Source organism: Leuresthes tenuis, unplaced genomic scaffold, assembly GCF_036924035.1.
Source record: "Leuresthes tenuis unplaced genomic scaffold, fLeuTen1.0.hap1 SCAF_77, whole genome shotgun sequence".
NCBI classification, from domain to species: domain Eukaryota; kingdom Metazoa; phylum Chordata; class Actinopteri; order Atheriniformes; family Atherinopsidae; genus Leuresthes; species Leuresthes tenuis.
This window is the reverse complement of record NW_027325431.1, coordinates 207,702-226,468: the sequence shown is the minus strand read 5'-3', so window position 1 is coordinate 226,468 and position 18,767 is coordinate 207,702. Positions and strand designations below refer to the sequence as shown.

Below are 18,767 nucleotides of genomic sequence, written 5' to 3'. Positions count from 1 at the left end.
CTTTCAACAGCCGTGTGACCGACCTCTCTGTTGTCAAAAAAAAGGTCATGTCATCCGCATACTGCATCACTGTCAACTTGTCCGGACCTGCTCCAGGAAGGTGCAGACCCACCACACCCGGGTCCCCCCGCACCACCGAACCCAGCGGCTCCATGTAAGCCACAAAGAGCAGCGGGGAGAGTGGGCATCCCTGCCTCACCCCAGTTCTCTGTGCCACCACTGTACCCAAGTGCCCGTTCACCATAACTCTGCTCCCCACCCCCTTGTACATGATCTCCAACCACTCTATAAAACGGGGCCCAAATCCCATCCTCTCCAAAACTGCAAAAAGAAACCTGTGGTTCACCCTGTCAAACGCTTTCTCCATATCTAACCCCACCAAACTCATATTGATCCCCCGCTCCTCCACCCAATGAATACAGTCCCTCACCAATCCCAGATTCCACTGTATTAGCCTTCCCTCCACCCCACACGTCTGATCCTCATGGATTACATGAGGTAGAGCCTTCCGAAGACGACCAACTAGGACTCGAGCCACAATTTTGTAGTCCACACAGAGCAACGTGATCGGCCTATAGCTTTCCATTCGCTCCCTGTTTTGATCATGTATGGTTGGACATTCGCACCTTTTCTCACCCGCTTTTTGCAAACTATGGTCGGCCATTCACAGCTTCCTCTCCACCATACTTGTATGGTGGGATATTCACACCCACTTGCATCCGAAGACCTCCGCCCCCACTTTTGTTGATATTTAGCCGATCATTCGCACCTTACCCGCTTTTGGCAAACTATGGCCTTCTTGCAGCCAAAAACCTCTGATCTCGCTTTTGATGATGTAAGGTTGGGCATTCAGACCTTGCTTCACCTGCTTTTCACCAAATATAGTCGGACATTCACACCTTCTTGCAGCCGAACACTTCCGCTCCACCTTTTAGTTTTCTATGGGGCATTCACACCTTTTTTTACACCGCATTTTATAAAAACACCACAGGAACACCGTATTGAGGCTTTGTTCTGACCGCTCATTCGGTGTCGCGTTTCTTTCAAGCAATTCTCCTGGTTAGCCCGCACTCGGCTCGCTCCCAGAGCCGTGTTAAAGTCTGCTTCGCATTCACTCTCTTTTCTCAGCAGATTAAAGAAACTTCCATCCTGCACCGCTGTTTGCTTTTTCACAAGAGCAGAGGAGAGCGCACCGTTCCCAGCGGCACTGCAGTACCGGGTCGATGCTTGGAGTGAACGGAGCAAGCTCCTTTTTCAACTCCTATTGATAAAAATCCATTTAATATGTAGTCCTTGCATAGACATATCACATATTAAACTGATAAGTACAGATACTACACTTGATCTTAGCCAAAAGGCCGAGAAGCGATAACTGTCCACTGGTTCACGTCCGAGGGCCCTTCCTGGCACAATGCGCACTTGTAGCGGTGTTCGTTTTATGGCCATAGTGTCACTTTGCACCTCCGCCCACCCGCTGCACTGAGCACTCTTCAACCCTTTTAAATGGTATAACTTTACACTACCGCACGCTCCAGCGAGCACCATTCAAGCAACATCGGCACAGTCGCAACAAGTAAGGCGACTCTACTCAGAGAAGTCACTCTGCACAGTAACAAGATTTCTTTTGCACAGACAGAAAGGGCTTCACCCGCAAAGGTAAAGCCTGCCAAAAATAGAAACAATTCATTAGTGCTGCTCTCCACGGAAGTCTTTAGTAAAAGGCGAAAGACTTGTACATTATGAAGAGAAACCAGTGTATGATTATCCATCACTGCGGGAGCAGGGCATCAGGCTAGTTGGCATAGCCACCTTCCCCATGGTGAGCTTTGCTTGGTTGAGACGCTTGCTCCCCCCCCTTGCTCCTCGGCTGACCAAGTAGGAACAATCGGGCCCTATTCGATGGCTGCCTTGTCTTTTACTCTGTGCAAAAGACAAGGCAGCCACAAACAACACGGGAACACCGTATTGAGGCTTTGATCTGACTGCTCATTCGGTGTCGCGTTTCTTTCAAGCAATTCTCCCGGTTAGCCCGCACTCGGCTCGCTCCCAGAGCCGTGTTAAAGTCTGCTTCGCATTCACTCTCTTTTATCAGCAGATTAAAAGAAAGTTTCATCTTAGGCTCCCTGAAACTTCCATCCTGCACCGCTGTTTGCTTTTTCACAAGAGCAGAGGAGAGCGCACCGTTCCCAGCGGCACTGCAGTACCGGGTCGATGCTTGGAGTGAACGGAGCAAGCTCCTTTTTCAACTCCTATTGATAAAAATCCATTTAATATGTAGTCTCGCATAGAGGACATATCAGACATTAAACTGATAAGAACAGATACTACACTTGATCTTAGCCAAAAGGCCGAGAAGCGATAACTGTCCACTGGTTCACGTCCGAGGGCCCTTCCTGGCACAATGCGCACTTGTAGCGGTGTTCTTTTTATGGCCATAGTGTCACTTTGCACCTCCGCCCACCCGCTGCACTGAGCACTCTTCAGCCCTTTTAAATGGTATAACTTTACACTACCACACGCTCCAGCGAGCACCATTCAAGCAACAACTTTGCACTCCAGCTTCGAACATCGGCACAGTCGCAACAAGTAAGGCGACTCTAGTCAGAGAAGTCACTCTGCACAGTAACAAGATTTCTTTTGCACAGACAGAAAGGGCTTCATCCGCAAAGGTAAAGCCTGCCAAAAATAGAAACAACTCATTAGTGCTGCTCAACGTTGTACTTTGCAGTAAAAGAAAGAGCAAATCTAAAGTTTCAGGAATCCGAGAATAAGCTTACTTTCATGAGTTCTTCACGATTTCGGATTTTGCTATAAAATGAATTCCTTCACTCAAACTAAATTAAAACTGCTAAACCGCTAATCTGTTACATACAAGGCAGATGTCAAATTCACCGAAATAGGATCTAAGGGTATTTGGCCAATCGAGCTGTAGCAGCTTCGGTAAAAGAGTATAAGTTGAAGAGTTTGTGAATAAAGGTGTGCGCACACATAGTGAGTTGTAGGAAAATAGGCAGGGAGCAATGCCGGCTGGGGTATATGTTCTTGTATGTTGTCTGACTGTTTGATTTGAATGTGTTGTGTAAGTGTCCTGAAATGTTATATGTTTGGGCTGTGTGACATGCTTAATGCTTTTCAGTAGCAACCCACTTATTCATATATAGCAACTGACAACATAAGAAGTCCGGACATACTTTGATAGTAGTTGTAGAAGTATCCTTATTGATAATAGATAAACTAATTCATAGTGATAGAACAGTAGATGAACAGGTGCCTGCACATGTCTCATGAAAATAAAATGGGTGTATGATTGCTGACGGCAGAGCAATACTGCCAAACTTATGAGTTCTTGTGGCAAACTTGATTCAGTGTCTTGACGTGTATACGCTGTTTGGCTGACTTGTCACAAGAAACAAAGTGTGTTTGATAAGATCCGACCATTTTATTACGGGAGGATCAGTATGTATGGATTCTGATGTGACTGATAAACCCATTCGTATCTTAAGCATAATCTAATACGTGAGACAACGCCCTGGCACACAATCAAAAAAAAAAAGAGAGAGAGCGGTTTTGTGTCCCCACAGTCCATAATGTAGAAAAGAGAGAAAAAAGCCTTTCTGATTTGGTGTGTGTGCTCACAGTGCAGAGTGTAGAGAAAAGAGAGAAAAGAAAGCTGTTTTGGTGTCACGGGTGTTGTGACTTACACACACACATTTCTGAATTGAGAAAGGAAATTATTTTAGAGAAAGCACTAGAGTTTAGATCCCACATTTGTTGATAGGCATTCATTTAATTTATCTTTTAATCAGTTTTAAAGTGAATACTAACTGAGAAATGAAAAAGGTGAAGAGTTTAGAAGCTTGGTTCAAGAGCAAAACTTGGTTTATGATCAGCTGAGTCTCTAAACAGAACAGCAAAGGGCTTCATCGAACATTTAAAAAAGATTCAGATTGTTAGAATATCCAGAATTTATAGGAATGGTGGTGATTACTCTTATTTTCTAGAATGGAAATAACTGCACCATGTCTGTTTTATGAATTTAAGGGGCTAAAAAGTTTTGTTCTCGTTTTTCTATGATTAACCGAATGTATGTGAGAGTCCAAACAGACAGAAGGGTTACGGCCGAGCGCTGGACCTTCCAAAAAAGATGAGACAGGCTGGACCTGTGCCATACTAGTTAAGACCTGCCTGTGGATAACAGGTTCATTAAACTCTCACATACACAAACTCACACACGTTCGCACACATACACCCATTCACACACACATTCTTGAACTTGCTGCAAGATTAAACATTTGCATTAACTGACTCCAGCAACTCTGAGTCTCATTGAGAGACTTTTCTCAACAATTGGGTCCTCAAACCAGATCTCAACGTTTTTTCCGCTTTCCAGGGTCGGAGCTGAAACCGTGCACGGGGGAGTCCAGTACTCCTAATGAAAGACCCCCTGCTGAATTGCGGTAATTAGGGGCAAGTGTCCACTGAAAGGGGGAAACAGGGACGAGATCGTACTTTTGAATCAATGGCCAGAAGCCATTGGCAGTGCAGGCATCAACAATAATGGTGTTATTTCACCCATTAACACTTAAGGTACCTCATGCAGTGGCTGTGATATGGTTACTTAACAAAATATCTTTACCAGACATCTCTCCTACATAACAGTTCTTCTTTCACAGCCACACCTTGTTGTCGAGAGATGTGCTACACTTAATCCATCCACACTGCTACCTACCCCACAGATGGAAAGCCTCATGATTGCATGTCAGAAATAACCATCAGTGTTTTACCCAGGCCAGACTTAACTGATATACGTTATGAAAATGCAGAAATAACTATATTTATTCAACAGGTCAAGCAAAAAACCCTGATGGCACAAATGCTACAGGATTTGCAGTAGTAACAGAAACTGAAGTTTTCTTAAAACACCAACTACCAAAAAATTACTCTGTTCAAGCAGTCGAATTGGTAGCTTTAACTGAAGCTTGTAAATTAAATAACAAAAAGGTTGTTAACGTTTACACTGACAGTCAGTATGCCTTCTCAACTGTACATGTGTTAACACAGCATTGGAAAAACAGGTATGTTGACATCCACAGCTAAATGTATAAACTACAAATATTTTAGCATTATTAGATGTTATTCAATTGCCATCTACAATAGACTCGTATGAATGACCGGAAGGAAAACCATACTGCCAAAGAATTTGTTTAAATATGCTGCAGTATTGAGCCACGGACCATGTCATGTCTCAACAGGAGGGATGGAAGCAATAATGAACAAGGTTTTTACAGCATATGGTTTTACTAATTATTGAATTTTTTTTTTAGAATAAATAAATGAATAAAGTTTTGTCTAGCAGGTCAAATATGTGCAAAATACATTCCACAGGGCAATCTAAGACCAAAACGAAGATAATTCCCTAAGCCAGTGTATCTTTTTCAACATATTTGTTTGTATTTCATTATTTCATTATTGTGTAGATTTCATTGAACTAAATTAATGTTAAGGGAAACGATTCTGCTCAGTGACAACAGAGGTTTTTACCAAATGGTCTGAAATATTTCCATGTGCACAAGCAGATGCACTCTCAGTAGCAAAATCACGCGTAAAATAACTCATTTCTAGATTTGAAATTCCTGAAAAGATCTTCAGTGATAATTTGACACACTTTGTAAACTATGTCATCTCACTGATGGCAAAGAACTTAAAATAGATCTTAGAAACCACTGTGATATAGAAGGTTTCGCTAACACATTGGAATTGTTTTACTATTTACATATGCATGTGCAGTGAAGAATTGCTTGCTGCTGATAAATGCAAAGAAGAACAGCTTACACATAGATGCTCACATATAGGCTGCTGAATGCAATGAAGACCTGCTTATCCAGTAAAGTTCAATGTCAATGTGTAATATTCAATTAGGATTTGCAAAACAGTGAAGTTAAACAATGAATGGGTCCATAGTCGGTATGAGAAGACTACAGGAATATTTACCTGGGTGTACGTTCAAACAGAGATGAGAAAATTGCGATAAATTATTGTTTGTTTGTTTGTTAGTATGTATATGAATGTTATGTGTATAAACTGTGTTGAGTTGTAGTTACTCAGTAGTGTCTCAGTGAAACAACCGACGGGGGAAGCCTTGCGGTGACAACAAAAGCAGTGTTTTACTGATCAGTCAAGTTGCTCCAGTGTACTCCATACAAACTGGTTGGCTACTGAAGGGATAGAAAATGGGGAATACTTGTTTTAAAGCAAACAAGGAATTAGATGGGAAAAATACATGTTTTAACGGGACCCAGACAATATTATATAGATGTCGCCACTGAAGTAAAGAACATTTACGTGGGATGGTGTGAGGGTCCTCGTTTGGCTGACGTTCGCCGATATGCTCGCCATGCTCAGAACCAAGTTGAGACGCGTAAGACAACCAAAAGGGACAAGTGTGAAAAGGAGATGCATGTGGCAACCATGACCATGTATTACGCAGTTGGTGTAAACAGAGGACGAGGCCGAAGTCGAAGACGTGGACGTGTGGGAGAGGAGCCACGCCAGAGCTATGATCCGAATATTTGTTTTTACTGTGGCCAGACTGGACACTGGAAGAAGGACTGTCCACAGCTAAAAAGTGATGAAATTGGGCAAAAGGCTGACTGAGGGTGGGAGGCAGGTTCTGGACGTCACGCGGCAGCGGAGCCTCCACTAATGGGTGATAGCACAAACACACTCACACATTTTTCCTGCTCTGTGTAGTGAAGCAACGCTTGCCGACTGTGATTCACGTAGTAAAGGTTTGCATGCTATTTCCGTCCTAGAGCAAAGATATTTCTCTCAGAATATAGGAACTTATGTTCATCAGTAGTGACGTCAGGGGAGTTTGATTGTCCTCCAAAGTTAAGTGGAAACCACGTTTACTGTATGTCTGCATCAGGCCAGGTTGTGAAGGAGAAAATGACAATGCCCATTGCGTGTTGTCACTCCCGATGAGCTCTCCTTCAAACACTCATTTTTGTTATCAGAGTTGTGTCCCATTAACCTGATGGGCTGTGATCTCATGTGTAAATTAGGCATTATTTTAACTTCTACACCAGAGGGTGTTAAGGTTATGTTACAGCCTGACAAAGTTTTCACAGCAGTGCAGTTTGATTCATCGGCACTTACATATGCTTATGAGTGGAAACTTCCCAGCTCTCCTTTTTCACAACAACTAGTGGAAGAAGCAAAAGCGTTAGTTTCACCCCTTTCTGATTTCATGCAACCTACTGATTTGCACTGCACATCACACATTTCTTTGGGGCCTGACAATGACTATGAGAAGAAGTGAAAAAATATGTGCGCCTACTTTATTGGCTGTGTCGCTCACTCCAGAGCACTTCGATTTTTTTAATGTTTGTGGTACTCGCCCTCACATTTCCTTGGCCAAACGTACACACTGGCAGTGACAAGGTGTGGGAGAGTTTGTTGCTACATGTCAGAAATAAATGGAGTGGACTGTTTCACCTGCTGATCCAAATTTGATGTTTTCTGAACGATTGTCAGCATACAAAAAAACATTTTTGAGTACAATACATTGTCAAAGAACTGTGGACTTAATTCCTACCACAGAATCACATTTTGAAGCATGTTTTTTATCTGAAACAGATTTGTCTTCGATACCCATGTTGGCTGAAGTGCCCAATGATCTTTGGGCTAAGAGCAAATATGATGTGGGGTTGATAAAAGGCTGTGAACCAGTAATTGTCACCCCTAAATCAGACTTTTGTCCATGTAAAAAACAATACCCTTTTAAGCCTGAAGCAATTAAAGGGATTAAACCTGTTTTTCAATCTTTTCAGAAAACAGGCGTTATTGTTCCTTTTGAAAATTCACCTGTGCTTACTCCATTGTTTCCTGTTAAAAAGATTAAAGATGCTGGCCAGCCAGATGAATGGCGTTTTGTACAGGACCTCCAAGCGGTGAATGCTGCAGTTCAGCCACATGCTCCTACTGTGCCCAACCCACACACTATTTTGTCTCAAATTACATCAGATGCACAGTTTTTCTCAGTGGTTGACTTGTCGCCAGTGCACCCTGATAGCCCATTTTGGTTTGCTTTTTAGTTTGAAGGGAGATCTTGGACTTTTACCCGGTTATGCCAGGGGTACTGTGAAAGTCCCACTATTTACAATGCTGCCCTCAAAGCTAGTCTGGATTAACTTCAATCAACCACAGGCTCTGCTATTTTGCAGTATGTGGATGACATCATTTTATGTAGTCCATCTAAACAACAGTGTGAAAAAGACCAAATGACTCAAATAACTTTTTTGCTTTCAAAATTTTTCCTCTAGTGACGCTGACTTAGAGAGGGATGAAGATAATCATGTTTAATTGTTCATGTTTTGATTGTTTATCATTGGACCCTTTATTACTATGATGCCTGCATTTTAAACTCACGTTGTATGCAAATGCAGGCTGATGTTTTACAGATAAAGTTATTATTTTCCTTGTTTCTTTTGGGTTGATTAATATAATGGTATTATTATAATCAAAAGGGAGGAATGTAATGGAAAATAATTCTTATATGCATTGTAATGAGTGTTACTGTGTATAACCTGCAAATGACCGAGCTGCAAGGTACCACCCTGCCCTGTTTTCTTAAATTCCTCTTTACAATGGTGGGCTTGTTATAATGAGATAGCTGCACTTTAGGGGGGACAGGGTTAGGCTGGTATTTACGAGTGTGTCTGGGTAACCTCAACTGATGGTTGGGGAGGAAAGTTAGAAGAACAATCAATTATACCCAAAAACAGATGACGTGATGAGCGGGCAATATAACTGTGTGTTTTTGCTTCAGTGGTCAGAGCAACTCTGTATTCTGTACTGTGTTGTTCTCTCTTGCAAGATATTATTATTAAAGTCTCTTATCTCCTCACAAGAAAATAACTGACTCCCCAAATGCAAGTGTCAGGACAAATGATCAAACTTCTCCAAGCTTCAGTCTGCAGAGAAGTACAAGACAGGGTTGCTCACTTTCTCCCTCACCTTTTGCTATTTTCATCAAACCTTTAGCAGCTGCTATCAGACAAGATAGAAATATTAAAGACATCCAACCCCAAAATATTGAGCATAAAATAAGTCTTTATGCTGATGATGTATTACTTTTCCTTCAGAACTCACAGACGTCTCTCACTCACGATCACACTCATAAATAAATTCTCAGCACTTTCTGACTACTCTATCAATTGGTCTAAGACCACAGTTCTGCCCATTAACTGTAGGGTCCAGAATATACCTGCGATCACTTTACAGTCAGGAAATATTAGATATTTAGGCATAAACATTTCCTCCAGGCTCTCAGAGCTAACAAAGCTAATTTATGTGCAATTATTAAAGACAGTAGAGGACAATCTCTCTCGTTGGAAGTCCTTACCTATATCACTTATGGGGAGAGTTACAACCATTAAAATGATGATACTACCAAAAGTTAACTATTTGTTCTCAATGATCCCAATAAAACCAACCTGCTACTTGGTTTAAGTCACTAGATTCATGCATCTCCAAATTTCCGTGGAAAAACAAACCACCACGTATTAGTTTAAAAACCCTACAGAAGACCAAGGACAGTGGTGGATTAGATTTACCTAATTTTCAGCACTATTCCTTAGCCAATAGGTTACGGTATATATCAAAATGGTTTAAACCTAGCCCAATAGATGAACATGGATAAATATAGAACAAGCATTGTGTGATAATCTGGAAATCTCTGACCTGCCACTTATTAGTCAAAACGTAAAAAATCACAAATGTTTCAAAAGCATTAACATCAGCACCTCTCTGACAGCCTGGTGGGAATTTCTTAAAATAACAAAGTCTTCACTTGTCCCGTGTAAGCTTACACCCATCTGGAACAATCCTGACATCCTGCAAAACAAAAAAATGCTAAACTTTACTCTGTGGAAGATCAAAGGAATCAAACATCTGGAACATATAATCCAAAATGGACATTTTATTTCATTTGATGAGCTCATATCACAACATGAGATAGGCAGCAATAAATTCCTAGAATATCAACAACTTAAGTCTATAATAACAAAGAAATATATCCTCCACCAACCAGACTTACAACTCCCGATTAGGGTAGCAGAATTTCTAAGCATCTGCACCCCAAAACTACTATCAAAAATATATAAATTATTGTCTAAGATAGATGACACAATGTCTCTACCGTCCTCAAAATGGGAGGCAGATTTATCCATCAGTTCTAGTCATAGCTTCTGGCCACAAATATGTTTGAACACCTTCAGAATGACTCAAAATCCTAATTTACAGCTCATACAATACAAAATTCTTCATAGAACACACTATACAGGACAAAGGATGTTCAGGATGGGTCTAACACACTCAAACATCTGCTCACATTGCACAGATAACACACCTGATGATTATGCACACGCTTTGTGGTTTTGTGCGCCTGTCCAGAAGTTCTGGCTTGAAGTCTGTGCGGACCTATCAACATGGCTAAAGTGTAGCATTCCTGCATGCCCCACACTGTGCATACTGGGTGACTTAGACAACATCAACGTGGAATTTAGCTTAGCACACATGATCCTCACAGTGTTATGTATAGCAAAGAAAACTATTCTCATGAACTGGAAAGCGAAGAACAATCTGTGTATTAACCAGTTTAGAAATTTTCTTTTAGATTATATTAGCATGGAAACAATGTCTACCTCCTCAAAACATCAATTGGCTGAATTTAATTATCTCTGGTCCCCTCTGATTAGCTTGATCACATAGTGTTGGTGGTGGGTTGCTGTCCCGTCGCTCTGGGCGGTTGGGTGTGTGCTGGGGGGGGCTGTGTGGCTTCGGGCGTCTGGTGGTCTCTCGGGTCGTGGGGACCGGGTTGGTCATTGCTGGGGGGGACTGTGTGTCGGGCTTGGAGGGCAGTTTTGGGGGCTTGCGGGTGGGGCTGTCTTGCGGTGTGGGGCGGGGTCCCTTAGGGGCCTTGGGGTGGTGGCTGCTGGCTCTGTACCGGGTGACCGGGCCGCTCTGGCGTGGGTGGTGGAGCTGGGCCTGGATCTGGTGGCTTGCCGCTGCCTTGCGCCCGGGGCGGGGCCCTGCCTGTGCCTGGGGGGTCTGGGTTGCCCTGGACATGCCACAATATGCGTGGGTTGGTGCAGATCCTGGTGCCGGCCTTGTTGCTCTGGGAACTCCAAGGTGTCCGCAGGTGGTTATTTTTTTTAGGGTGTTGGGGCGTGCGGTGAGGGGGAGGGGGTCTGTGTGGGGGTGTGCTTTTCCCCTGTTGGGGGGGGCCTGGGTGATGGTGGGTCTCGCTGCTGCGACTGGTGTGACCGGGTGATTTGTTTGTTTGTTTGTTTGATTTTTGTTGTTGTTTGTTTGTTTTTGTAGAGGTCCTCCGGGATGGGGTTGGGTTGAGTGGGGTGGGGCGGGATGGGTTCCTTCTGGGGGTACAGTAGCTCCCGGAATATGGTGACTGCAGGCCCCGAGCCTGGTGGACATCAGGCCCTCCTGCCCTGTGTTGGGTCCCAGGTAGCGGGGATGCCTATTGCAGCCAGTCTCTGGCTGCCCTCTCCGGGGTGGGAGGGACCAGGAGGATGAATTAATTATTCTGCTAGTTTATATATTGTAAACATAAACAATAAACATTTATAAAACTTCCCTTGGCAAAGCAAATCTGTTTGGCATAAAGGTATTCAGACTACAATTCTGCTGCCATAATGCACAATTCCGGATTTTGATATAAAATGAATTCCTTCACTCAAACCAAGTTAAAACTGCTTTGTCCTTCATATTTTTGCATGTCTAAAAAGGTTTCAGGCATAAAATTCTTCATATTACCCTGTATGTGAAAGAAGCATACTTGTGATGGAGCAATACACTCCTTTTGGGTAACCTAAACTGATGGTTGGGGAGGAAAGTTAGAAGAACAATCAACTATCAACCAAAGACAGATGACGTGATGAGCGGGCAATATAACTGTGTGTTTTTGCTTCAGTGGTCAGAGCAACTCTGTATTCTGTACTGTGTTGTTCTCTCTTTCAAGATATTATTATTAAAGCCTCTTATCTCCTCAGAAGAAAATAACTGACTCTGTGCGTTACTAAATTTCCACCACAATTTTGGCGTCACGAACAGGATCCCTCGACTGGTGTCTCTGGACCGGATCGCAGTGCATGGCCAGCCTGGACTGAAGTAGCTGTTCCAGCCTCATACCTCCAAGGCCTTTTCTGAGAGAGAGGACTGGCAGGTCCTTTTCTTGAATACCAGCGCTGGGATCATTTTTGAAATATGATAGTCTGAGACGATAGGACTGCTTTTTAGTTTTTATTTGAATAAAAGAGTGTTTCCCGGTTGTGTCATCAGTGAGACAGAGATTTCATGGGTAAGTGAAACTTTTGAAGCAGTCCGAAGAAGTGTGAAGTACTCCGAAGAAGTGTGAGTACAGATTAAAGGTCCTCATTGGAGACGTCCTTTGAGTTTTGGTGTCACGGGTGTTGTGACTTACACACACACATTTCTGAATTGAGAAAGGAAATTATTTTAGAGGAAGCACTAGAGTTTAGATCCCACATTTGTTGATAGGCATTCATTTATTTCTTCACTTCTGATGAAGTTTCAACAATAAACAACAAACTTTGTATTATGAGAAAGAACCAGACTCATTCTTCAGGAATCCGAAAATAAGCTCTATTTTACGAGTTATGCACGAATTCGGATTCTCCTATAAAACGAATTCCTTAACTCTAACCAAGTTAAGACTGCTTTGTACTTCATATTTATTCATGTCTAATCAAGTTTCAACGATAAACAACGTTGTACTTTCTAGAATGAGAAAGAACTTCTTCAGCAATAAGCATCTCTCGACATATGACGAAATACAGATTTTGCTATAAAATTAATTCCTTCTATCAGCCTGACTTAAAACTGTTTGTCCTCCTTATTTATCCACTTCAAATCAAGTTTCAACAATTAAAAAAATGTTGTAGTTTGAGAAAAAACAACTTCATCTTAAGCAATCAGTAGGGTAAGAAAGGGTAAGAAAAGGTGCAAATGCCAACCATACATCACTAAAAGGTGGAGCGGAAGTATTCGGCTGCAAGTAGGTGCGAATGCATGACAATGTATGATCAAAAGAGGGAGCGGAGGTTTTCGGCTGCAAGGTCTGAATGTCCAACCATAATTTGTAAAAACCGGGGAAGAAAAGGCTCGAAAGCCCGACTATACACCATCAAAAGCGGGAGCGGAGGTGTTCGGCTGCAAGTAGGTGTGAATGTTCGACCATAATTTGTAAAAAGCGGGTAAGAAAAGGTTCGAATGCCCGACTATATATTAACCAAAGCAGGAGGAGAGGTCTTCGGATAAGAGTGGGTGAGAATTTACAACCATAATCTATAAAATGCGGTGAAAAAAAAGGTGTGAATACCCCATAGAACACTAAAAGGTAGAGCGGAAGTGTTCGGCTGCAAGAAGGTGTGAATGTCTGACCATAGTTTGTAAAAAGCGGGTAAGAAAAGGTTCGAATGCCCGAACATACACCATCAAAGGAGGGAGCGGAGGTGTTCAGCTGTAAGAAGGTGTGAATGTCCGACCATAGTTGGCAAAAAGCAGGTAAGAAAAGGTTAAAATACCCGATTGTACACAATCAATAGCGGGAGCAGAGTTGTTCCGCTACTAAAAGGTGTGAAAGTCCGACCATGGTTTGTAAAAAGCGGGTAAGAAAAGGTGTGAATGCCCGACAATGTATGATCAAAAGAGGGAGAGGAGGTTTTCGGCTGAAACAAGGTCTGAATGTCCATCCATATTTTGTAAAAATCTGGGAAGAAAAGGCTCGAAAGCCCGACTATACACCATCAACAGCTGGAGCGGAGGTGTTCAGCTGCAAGAAGGTCTGAATGTCCATCAATAATTGCTAGAAAACATGGAAGAGAATTTTCGAATATCAAACCGCACATGATCATAAGCGGGAGAGGAGGTGTTCAAATGCAAGAAGGTGTGAATGTCCACCCATAATTACTGCAAAATGGGTAAGAAAAGGTACGAATGCCCAACCATACATGATCCTAACAGGGAGCGGAGGTGTTTGGCTGCGACAAGGTGTGTATGTCCACCCATAATTAATGAAAAGCGGGCAACAAGTAGGTTTGAATACCCATCATCAAAAGCAGGAGTGGATGTGTTCGGCTACAAGAAGGTGTGAACGTCCGACCAAAGTTTGTAAAAAGCAGTGAAGAAAAGTTTCGAATATCCAACCAAACATAATCAAAAGCGGGAGCAGAGCTGTTCGACTGCAAGTAGGTGTGAATGTCAGATCATAATTTGCAAAAAGCTGATGAGAAAGGGTGAGAATGCCCGGCTATACACCATCAAATGCGGGAGCGGAAGTGTTCGGCTGTGAGTAGGTGTGAATGTCAAACCATAATTGCTGAAAAATGTGTTAGAAAAGACTAGAATGCCGGACCATACATCATCAAAAGCGGGAAAAGTGGTGTTCGGCTGCAAGTAGGTGTGAATATACAGCCATAATTACTCACAAACCGGTAAGAAAAGGTAGTATTGCCAGACCATACATTATCAAAACAGGGAGCGGAGGTGGTTCAGCTGCAAGGTGTGAATATCTGACTAAAGTTTATAAAAAGCAGGTAAGACAAGGTGCGAATGCCTGACAATGTATGATCAAATGAGGGAGCGGAGGTTTTCGGCTGCAAGGTCTGAATGTACAACCATAATTTGTAAAAACCGGGGAAGAAAAGGCTCGAAAGCCCGACTATACACCATCAAAAGCGGGAGCGGAGGTGTTCGGCTGCAAGTAGGTGTGAATGTTCAACCATAATTTGTAAAAAGCGGGTAAGAAAAGGTTTGAATGCTCGACTATATATTAACAAAAGCAGGAGGAGAGGTCTTCGGATAAGAGTGGGTGAGAATTTCCAACCATAATCAATAAAATGCGATGAAAAAAAAGGTGTGAATACCCCATAGAACACTAAAAGGTGGAGCAGAAGTGTTCGGCTGCAAGAAGGTGTGACTGTTCGACTATATTTGGTGAAAAGCAGGTGAAGCAAGGTCTGAATGCCCAACCTTACATCATCAAAAACGAGATCAGAGGTGTTTGGCTGCAAGAAGGCCATAGTTTGCCAAAAGCGGGTAAGCTGCGAATGACCGGCTAAATATCAACAAAAGTGGGGGCGGAGGTCTTCGGATGCAAGTGGGTGTGAATATTCCACCATACAAGTATGGTGGAGAGGAAGCTGTGAATGGCCGACCATAGTAAAAAGCGGGTGAGAAAAGGTGCGAATGTCCAATCATACATGATCAAAACAGGGAGCGGAGGTGTTTGGCTGCGACAAGGTGTGTATGTCCACCCATAATTAATAAAAAGCGGGCAACAAGTAGGTTTGAATACCCATCATCAAAAGCAGGAGTGGATGTGTTCGGCTACAAGAAGGTTTGAATGTCTGACCATAGTTTGTAAAAAGCGGGTAAGAAAAGGTTCGAGTGCCCGAACATACACCATCAAAAGAGGGAGCGGAGGTGTTCCGCTGTAAGACGGTGTGAATGTCCAACAATAGTTGGTAAAAAGCGGGTAAGAAAAGGTTAAAATACCCGACTGTACACAATCAATAGCGGGAGCGGAGTTGTTCCGCTACAAGAAGGTGTGAAAGTCCGACCATGGTTTGTAAAAAGCGGGTAAGAAAAGGTGCGAATGCCCGACAATGTATGATCAAAAGAGGGAGTGGAGGTTTTCGGCTGCAAGAAGGTCTGAATGTCCAACCATAATTTGTAAAAACCGGGGAAGAAAAGGCTCGAAAGCCCGACTATACACCATCAAAAGTGGGAGCGGAGGTGTTCAACTTCAAGACGGTCTGAATGTCCATCAATAATTGCTAGAAAACATGAAAGAAAATTTTCAAATATCAAACTGCACATGATCATAAGCAGGAGAGGAGGTGTTCAGCTGCAAGAAGGTGTGAATGTCTACCCATAATTACTGAAAAATGGGTAAGAAAAGGTGCGATTGCCTAACCATACATCATCAAAAGAGGGAGCGGAGGTGTTCCGCTGTAAGACGGTGTGAATGTCCGACCATAGATGGTAAAAAGCGGGTAAGAAAAGGTTAAATTACCCGACTCTACACCATCAAAAGAGGGAGCGGAGTTGTTCAGCTAAGAGAAGGTGTGAAAGTCCGACCTTGGTTTGTAAAAAGCGGGTAAGAAAAGGTTCGTATGCCCGAATATACACCATCAAAAGCGGAAGCGGAGGTGTTCGGCTGCAAGATATTGTGAACGTCCGACCAAAGTTTGTAAAAAGCAGTTAAGAAAAGGTTCGAATATCTAACCAAACATAAGAATGAGTCTTTTCCGCTGTAGAATGCCCGACTATAGACCATCAAATGCGGGAGCGGAGGTGTTCGGCTCTGAGTAGGTGTGAATGTCCGACCATAATTGCTGAAGAATGTGTTAGAAAAGGTAAGAATGCTGGACCATACATCATCAAAAGCGGTAGAGGTGGTGTTCGGCTGCAAAAAGGTGTGACTGTTCGACTAAAGTTTGTAAAAAGTGGGTAAGACAAGGTGCGAATGCCTGACAATGTATGATCAAAAGCGGGAGCGGAGGTGTTCAGCTGCAAGAAGGTCTACATGTCCATCAATAATTGCTAGAAAACATGAAAGAAACTTTTCGAAAATCAAACCGCACATGATCATAAGTGGGATAGGAGGTGTTCAGCTGCAAGGTGTGAATGTCCACCCATAATTCCTGAAAAATGGGCAAAAAAAGGTGTGAATGCCCAACCATACATCATCAAAAGCAGGAGTGGAAGTGTTCGGCAACAAGAAGGTGTGAACGTCCAACCAAAATATGTAAAAAGAAGTTAAGAAAAGGTTCGAATATCCAACCAAACATAATCAAAAGCGGGAGCAGAGCTGTTCGACTGCAAGTAGGTGTGAATGTCAGATCATAATTTGCAAAAAGCTGATGAGAAAGGGTGAGAATGCCCGACTATACACCATCAAATGCGGGAGCGGAGTTGTTCGGCTGTGAGTAGGTGTGAATGTCCAGCCATAATTACTCACAAACGGGTAAGAAAAGGTAGTATTGCCAGACCATATATGATCAAAACAGGGAGCGGAGGTGGTTCAGCTGCAAGAAGGTTTGAATGTCAAAGTAAAGTTCAAATATATTAACAAAAGCGGGAGGAGAGGTCTTCGGATGAAAGTGGTTGAAAATTTCCAACCATAATGTATAAAATGCGGTGAAAAAAAAGGTGTGATAGAACACTAAAAGGTGGAGCGGAAGTGTTCGGCTGCAAGAAGGTGTGAATGTCCGACTATATTTGGTGAAAAGCAGGTGAAGCAAGGTCTGAATGCCCAACCTTACATCATCAAAAGCGAGATCAGAGTTGTTTGGCTGCAAGAAGGCCATAGTTTGCCAGAAGCGGGTAAGGTGCGAATGTCCGACTAAATATCAACAAAATTTGGGGCGGAGGTTTTCGGATGCAAGTGGGTGTGAATATCCCACCATACAAGTATGGTGGAGAGGAAGCTGTGAATAGCCGACCATAGTTTGGAAAAAGCGGGTAAGAAAAGGTTTGAATGCCCGAACATACACCATCAAAAGAGGGAGCGGAGGTGTTCCGCTGTACGAAAGTGTGAATGTCCAACCATACTTGGTAAAAAGCGGGTAAGAAAAGGTTAAAATACCCGACTGTACACAATCAATAGCGGGAGCGGATGTGTTCGGCTACAAGAAGGTGTGACAGTCCGACCATGGTTTGTAAAAAGCGGGTAAGAAAAGGTGCGAATGTCCGACAATGTATGATCAAAAGAGAGAGCGGAGGTTTTCGGATACACGAAGGTTTGTATGTCCTACCATAGTTTGTAAATAGCGGGTAAGAAAAGGTTCGAATGCCCGACTATACACCATAAAAAGCGGGAGCGGAGGTGTTCCGCTGTAAGACGGTGTGAATGTCCGACCATAGTTGGTAAAAAGCGGGTAAGAAAAGGTTAAAATACCCGACTGTACACAATCAATAGCGGGAGCGGAGTTGTTCGGCTACAAGAAGGTGTGAAAGTCCGACCATGGTTTGTAAAAAGCAGTTAAGAAAAGGTTCGAATATCCAACCAAACATAATCAAAAGCGGGAGCAGAGCTGTTCGACTGCAAGTAGGTGTGAATGTCCAGCCATAATTACTCACAAACGGGGGAAGAAAAGGTAGTATTACCAGACCATACATGATCAAAACAGGGAGCGGAGGTTCAGCTGCAAGGTGTGAATGTCTGACTATAGTTTGTAAAAAGCGGGTAAGACAAGGTGCGAATGCCCAACAATGTATGATCAAAAGAGAGAGCGGAGGTGTTCGGCTGCAAGGTCTGAATGTCCAACCATAATTTGTAAAAACCGGGTAAGAAAAGGCTCGAAAGCCCGACTATACATCATCAAAAGCGGGAGCGGAGGTGTTCAGCTGCAAGAAGGTGTGAATGTTCGACTAAAGTTTGTAAAAAGCTGGTAAGACAAGGAGCGATGTCCCTTCATTGTATAATCAAAAGCGAGAGCGGAGGTGTCCAGCTGTGAGTAGGTGTGAATGTCCGACCATAATTGCTGAAAAATGTGTTAGAAAAGGTAAGAATACTGGACCATACATCATTAAAAGCGGGAGAGGTGGTGTTCGGCTGCAAGAAGGTGTGAAAGTCCGACAATGGTTTGTAAAAAGCGGGTAAAAAAAGGTTCGAATGCCCGAATATACATCATCAAAAGCGGAAGCGGAGGTGTTCGGAT

General features: G+C 42.9%; 3 non-coding genes across 3 annotated transcripts; all 3 read right to left on the bottom strand.

Annotated features, from left to right (window-relative positions):
* Positions 1-1,182: 1,182 nt before the first annotated feature.
* LOC140286195 (U2 spliceosomal RNA) lies at positions 1,183-1,370 on the bottom strand. The gene has a single exon (XR_011911072.1). It is a non-coding gene; the product is annotated as a U2 spliceosomal RNA (small nuclear RNA).
* Positions 1,371-1,645: 275 nt separating this feature from the next.
* On the bottom strand, positions 1,646-1,759 carry LOC140286214 (U5 spliceosomal RNA). The gene has a single exon (XR_011911077.1). It is a non-coding gene; the product is annotated as a U5 spliceosomal RNA (small nuclear RNA).
* Positions 1,760-2,170: 411 nt separating this feature from the next.
* LOC140286192 (U2 spliceosomal RNA) lies at positions 2,171-2,360 on the bottom strand. Its single transcript, XR_011911069.1, has one exon. It is a non-coding gene; the product is annotated as a U2 spliceosomal RNA (small nuclear RNA).
* Between the last annotated feature and the right edge of the window lie 16,407 nt (positions 2,361-18,767).